Source organism: Euprymna scolopes, chromosome 13 (assembly GCF_053919585.1).
Source record: "Euprymna scolopes isolate OS-2025 chromosome 13, ASM5391958v1, whole genome shotgun sequence".
Lineage (NCBI taxonomy): Eukaryota > Metazoa > Mollusca > Cephalopoda > Sepiida > Sepiolidae > Euprymna > Euprymna scolopes.
This window is the reverse complement of record NC_136494.1, coordinates 11,907,768-11,914,476: the sequence shown is the minus strand read 5'-3', so window position 1 is coordinate 11,914,476 and position 6,709 is coordinate 11,907,768. Positions and strand designations below refer to the sequence as shown.

Sequence of the window (6,709 nt, the reverse complement as noted above, 5' to 3'; positions counted from 1 at the left end):
TTTAAAAGGGCGACGCTCGTGCAGTAAATTGTTTCCGTTAGCGTATTTTGATTTAAAGACGCTACAGTTAATATCTATAGAGAGAGAATATTTATTTTGCAAGTTTTTAAGGGGAGATAATTGTCATGTGTTATTGGTTTTATTTATTATTTGATTTACGAGTCTAAGGGCGGTAATTGGTCTAACTTAATTTATTAAAAAAAAAAGTAATCTATTTTTACTAATGAGTAATATTTAATGATTTAAGGTGGTTTATATTTATTAAATTTAAACCAACGTTTATGATTACATGATAGAAGCTCATGTCTTAAATTTACTAGTTTGGTTGTGCTTTTTATATCTTCATATTTTAAAATTTTTAGGGTTTCTTTTGTACATAATGTACAAAATTTATCTCCTGGTTTATATGATTTGCAAGTCTCAATTATAAACAGAATAGGAAGCGACATTAATCCTATGCTGGTTTTACAAGCGTCCAACAAAGGAGGAAGTTCCATAGTTGTATGAAATTTACATTTTATATATATATATATATATATATATATATATATATATATATAGATATAAACAGAATAGGAAGCGACATTAATCCTATGCTGATGAAATTTACATTTTATATATATATATATATATATATATATATATATATATATATATATATATATATATATATATATATATATATAAACAGAATAGGAAGCGACATTAATCCTATGCTGGTTTTACAAGCGTCCAACAAAGGAGGAAGTTCCATAGTTGTATGAAATTTACCAGCAGGGGAGATGACGATATTAGCTTTTTGATTTCTTGAAGGAAAGTGTCGACGTCCTACTAAATACAGCGCCCAGAATTCCTAACGTAGCTTAACTTCTAATCTAACGAAATTAGGTATTTCACCGTGATTATTCCGTATACGAGATAGCGGGAGAGGGAAAATGAAACAAAGTCATCCACGCTTCTTTTATATATTTAAATTACAATAAATATTTCATTATTATCGAAATACTCGTACGTTTCAGTTTTGTGGGAGATTCAGTATTGCGATATATGTTCAAACACGTCGTATAATATGGATTGCAGAACACAGGTAATTTCTAGCCTAAATTAACTCAATTCAAATTGTTACACGAACAGAACATAATAATTCTACTAATTTTTTAAAGAATGTCCGATGTATAATGTAAAAGAGACTTGCACTAGTGCTTTAAATAGACGATTTATATTATGTTTTATTCAAAACCCCGTTGAAATGTGAGCTTTTATTAAATATCTAATAATGACTATTGAATTATTAGTTACATACATCTACGCTTCATGCTTGCAGACAAAAGTTATATTTGTTAATTTAAAATTATGTTTTTATATAATTTTAACACACAAATGACAAAGAATATGCCTTGCTTCAATTTTTCTTCCTTCGAAGTCATCAGAAATGAGACACATTGATCTTTGCATATCTCATTAATTTTTTTTTACCTCTAAGACGCTGAGTTATTAAAAAAAGTTGAGAGTATAGTTTACCTCTTCCCAATTGACTATTGAAATATAGTATAACGTTCGTTTTTCTCTTTGGTCTTAATGTATTCCAGTACTAGTATTCATCTAGTCTGGTTGAGTATCTCGCTTCCGATTCCTTTTTAAGTTAATAGTATTTGGAGAAGTAGCTTCATTCCTCGTAAAAACTAGTGTGGGTTTGCCATACCGAAATCTTAATTGGGTTGCAAATACAATGTGATTTTGTATATTTAGCCAGGATTTACTTGTAGGGAAAGTATCCTCCTGTCAAGTTGCCCTTAAAAGCTCACTCTACAGAGTGGAGTTATACCTTCGAGAATATTGTCTAGTATTCGTTCAAGTTCTCTCCTTTCTAGAAGTCTTGATTTGTGATGGAATGAACTTTTGATTCACATACTACGTGACTCATATGTTATATATTGACTACACGTTCACCCTAAACCCTAACCCTACCTCAACGATCTCCCACATTAAGTTTTAGATAACGAACTCCCTTTTTATACGTTATCTCTCATCCGTGTTTTCGTTACACGGTGATAGTGATCACTAAACGGCAATAAAATTCATGAGCTGGAATAGATTTATCATTTTCTAATACTTAATGTATTTTAGGAGACAATTTCAGCCTCCTTATTTTTGGATCTGAAATTGTGTTTATCGATTATCCTGTGCAAAACATCTACTAATAGCGATTATCACATAGCATTATCGCGTCGTTTGGTAAAGGAAATTGCCTAAAAACTATTAGTTATTAACAAATACACAAGTAAGTGCTATGCCACGAAAACTATCCACCGCGACACAATTTTTTGAGCAAAAATGCAATCAATAGCATATGCAGGATGTTCCAAAAGTTTGGGACATATTTTGGAATTCAATATGTATAAACCTATTAAACGCCTTTTGTATATGCACAAAGTTTGGAAGCTCAAATTTTCCATGTATTGTTCAAAGATTTTCAATGTGAACACCATTGGTCATGCGAAATACATCCAGCCGATAGTTCAATTCTTGCCAAACGCGTCCGAGCATTATTTTCAATGGTTTCAACAACTTGCTATTCGGGCCTTCAGCTCATCCACGTCTCTTATTATATAGACCAGTCTATTCATAAATATCACAAAAATATTCTGAGAGTCCAGGGAAAAATAGTGATAATTTTGCCCAGATCGTCCAATGTGTCTGTCTGGCAGTGCTGTGTAAAAGAACTGTCTAACACTGAGGCTCCAGTGTGGTGGCGCCCACGCCTATTGGAAAATGAAGTCATCGGATTTTTTTATTCGCTTAATCAGATCCGAGGACTTTTAATCATGTGCATCATTTTTCGAAAAACTCTGTAATGCTTTCATATTTATTCAAACAGTCCCCATTTATCAAGTCCCGGATTACACTCGAGGATAAGTGTTGATCCTGATTAAAACTCTTCTTTTCTAACTCTGAATTTACCGACCAAGTTTCCGGCTTACTCTAGGCATATATAAATCAAACACATCCTTTGTCTTAATGCCATAGGTCACTGATTAATCTTTTAACAGGGTCGCTATTTTGATCTAAATTCTATTTGTTATTGCGGTCTGAAGTTCCGAACTGATATAAAATACCATCACGATTCAAAATATAATTGTTTCATATTTCTAAATTCTTCTTTACTGTTCTCTCTGCATCTTCTGCATCAATAACAACGATAATCGCGTCGGAAGGCAATTCAAGAAGTATGTTTATGAAATACAGCAATGATTAGGTAGAATTGAACTATTTACGTGGATAGGAAAGCTAAAACTTGTTCACCTTGCCCCTGAAGTCGATCACGTTCTAGTTAGCTATGAGGAAATCAGTCGAACCGAGTTCCACTCTGGTGCAGTTCTAGAAAAAAAAAGCATTTTTCATGGAATCTGCGTTTAGATTTCAACACTGAAAGAGAGTCCTAGAACTCCTTGGCAGGAGTCGTAGATTGCCGAGTTCTTTTTGTTAAATTTTGGAGGACGGACCGTTGAATGACGCTCAGGTGAAGGCAAATTGACTAATAAATAAGTCATATTTGGAATTTAAGCATATTTCGGGATTAAATGGATATCGCAGTAAAGAAAAATACTTTAAATTAAGATATCATTCAAAAGAAAAATGTTTATTAATAAATCAGAATAAAGCTTGTTGTTTAATTTGTTAGTTCAATGGTTTAACAATTCACACTATTTATTTCAGTACATAAAGAGAAGGTATAAACAGACATGCTTTATAAGACCACAGTTTACATGCATTAGAAACTAAATTGAAAAGTGATGCTTAATGTGGTATCACGTTTTACTTCACAACAAAGAAATGTAAAGGACGTTTTCTCACGGATATCATCTGAAGATTATTTGAAATTATAGTTTTGTTGCTTCTCTTATCTTGCTCTTTAATCCTTATATTCCATGAACAATGTTTCTTACAAAGCGAGAAGACTTGCTGGTTTGAGTCTGTGTGTATTTCATCTAACACTTATAGTTGGCAATATATGGACTTGAATAGTATATTTTATACTTAACATTGAGTGTTTTTTATGTCCTGTTAAGAGCGATTTGAAAAAGATTCTTATTTGTAAACTAAAGACGAAGTTTGTAAAGTCTCTCGTATAAGCCGTGTGATTGCGGAATGGAATACTGACAAAAGAAAATAAACTTAATAAGATTAGTATTGCATTTGTCTTATAGTGTCTAGAATAGAAAGGCGAGAAATTCTTATTTGGGTGTAAGTCGCTCCCTCTCTTTTTATGACATTACTAAATAAATAGAAAGTGAACGTTTTAATAATTTAATTTATATATGTATTATAACTATCAGAACAATATAAATATTAACTATATTATCAGAATTTCCTAAAGAAGTGTTAGATAAATATATAGTTTTTTTATGACAAAAATGAAAATTAATTTAATATTATTGGATTGGAATTTTTCCAATTCATTTTAAAATGTGGAAAATATACATTTCTATTAAACCACGGGAGCAGATTTTTTAGTTATTTGTGAGGAAAAGGATCTGATTTTTGAGAAAGGGTGAACAATTAAAATAATATTACAAACTGTAGCAAAATCGTATTGTTACAGATGAACAAGTTTGAAGTTAAGTAAAGATCGAAACGAGTTAGAATATATGAAGCTGACACCGTGGGTTAAATTAGTGTTATTTTATTAGGTCTAAAAGTATTCTTATCTTCGCTAAAATCCACCGACACAACAAATGATTTATTACTAGTTATTTCTCAGTAAACTATTTAACGAGGCATAATAGCTGTGCTTAAGCTTCAACATTTTTCAGAGCTTTTGTTTCATATTTACTAAATATGGAATGCTACCGAGTCGGCCAAATATATTACGTACTTTTAGAGGTAGTTGTTGTCTAGCCTTGAGCCCCTGGAGGGGCATAGGCCATCTACAACTTTTTGCAGATATTTTTGAGGCGAGGAGTTCTTTTTACATGGTGAGGGTTCTGGCCCCTCGCCCAACATTCTCAGAAGGAACATACAGCGCCTAGCCTTCCCAAATGGTCACCCATCTGGTACTGGCCAGGCTCAATGTTGCTTAACTTCGGTGATCTGGCGAGAACCGGTGTGTCAACGTGATTTGGCCGTAGTTGTTGTCTAACATCGGTTAAAACATACTTTATAATTTCTGTAGTCTATATAATATTCTTAGTATTCCTTCCTTAGTAAGACTATATATTATGTTTTGAAAAAACTCCAAATATATTTTTATGAGCAAAGTGCAGAAAACTTGCCAAATTTACAAAATATCTCCTTTAAAAAGACTTATCTAATAACCCTATACAAAGATGTGTGCCATCTCCCTTTGATGTTGCCTCGAGTTTGTTTTCATTATAATAATATATCGTTGTTGTAATATTGTAATAAGGTACTCATAATAATTTCGACGACCAGCAGTTTCTTAGATTAAAGTCCACACAAACTTACTTAAAACAGAACATTTGAAACACGTGGAAAAAGTACCATATTTTCTGCCACAAGATGTTGGATTAAAGAAGTAAATGTAAACTGTTTCTTTAAAGAAGATGGTATTATTTGTCTTGAACTAAGCAGCACTATATTGTAAGAAGCATTTACAAGAATATTATTTTATTTGTCTAACCTGGGTCTAAAACAAGAGATAATATTTTAAACAAATCGATGCTGTTTCATATAAACGTAAATATTTGCTATCTTTTATTGATTTTCTGTCTCCAAATATTGTTTGCGCTATCAAAAACAAACAAAACAAATCACATTTATCAAATATACTTTTTGATAAAATGTATTTCTCAATCTGTAAAATTTCTACGGGTCTAATTTAGCAAAAAAATGATTATTTTAATATTTTTATTAAGTGTGTCCTAAAAGAACAAACTTTGTTTCTTATTCATAACTAAGAGTAATGTCCTGACGTCGTAATTAATATGGTGACCCCTGAGTTTATATGTATGAAGATTGACTCATATATTAAAATTCAATTCGACCACATATCACTCGCTCAAACATACTATTTCAAGATACTGTAATATATAAACGCACATGAGTATGTATTTCTGACATTACTTCATAGCAGAAAACGCTTTATGCAATATATATATATATATATATATATATATATATATATATATATATATATATATATATATGTATATATATCTCGAATATATATATATATATATATATATATATACGTATCCTTTTTCGGGGGCATATATATATATATATATATATATATACCCCATTTTAGGGATCAGTGGCCAACTAGCACCGCGAGTGTTTGTTTGTGTGTATGTATGTGTGTATTGGGATAGGGAGGGCTCCCGTAAGCCGTGATGAAGGCAACCTTTCTAAGAGAAGCAAATCTCTTATTTTAAAAAAATAACATAAGGCGGGAGACCAGTACCCGCATTATGCTGGTCTGCAGTTGCAGTTTAACTTGTTGCTGGCTATCTTGCTCTTGCTTGTTGCTGGATCTCAACATTTTGAACCGAGAAAGAGACAGAGACTTAGCTGCCGTACAAAGCTAAGACTCTGTTACATCATCTGTGTATAGATACTCCCTCAGGCATTTGTCTATTAAAATGGTCCTATGGCGATGAAATACATTTTTGGCGTCATGGACTTTTAAGTGTCTGAGGGATTGGCACTCGTCTGACAAGACGTTGCAATCATAACATATATATATATA

The 6,709-nt window shown here is 32.0% G+C and overlaps 1 pseudogene; it reads right to left on the bottom strand.

The window, feature by feature from the left end:
- Nucleotides 1-5,014: 5,014 nt before the first annotated feature.
- LOC145292660 (5S ribosomal RNA) lies at nucleotides 5,015-5,131 on the bottom strand (annotated as a pseudogene).
- Nucleotides 5,132-6,709: the final 1,578 nt, after the last annotated feature.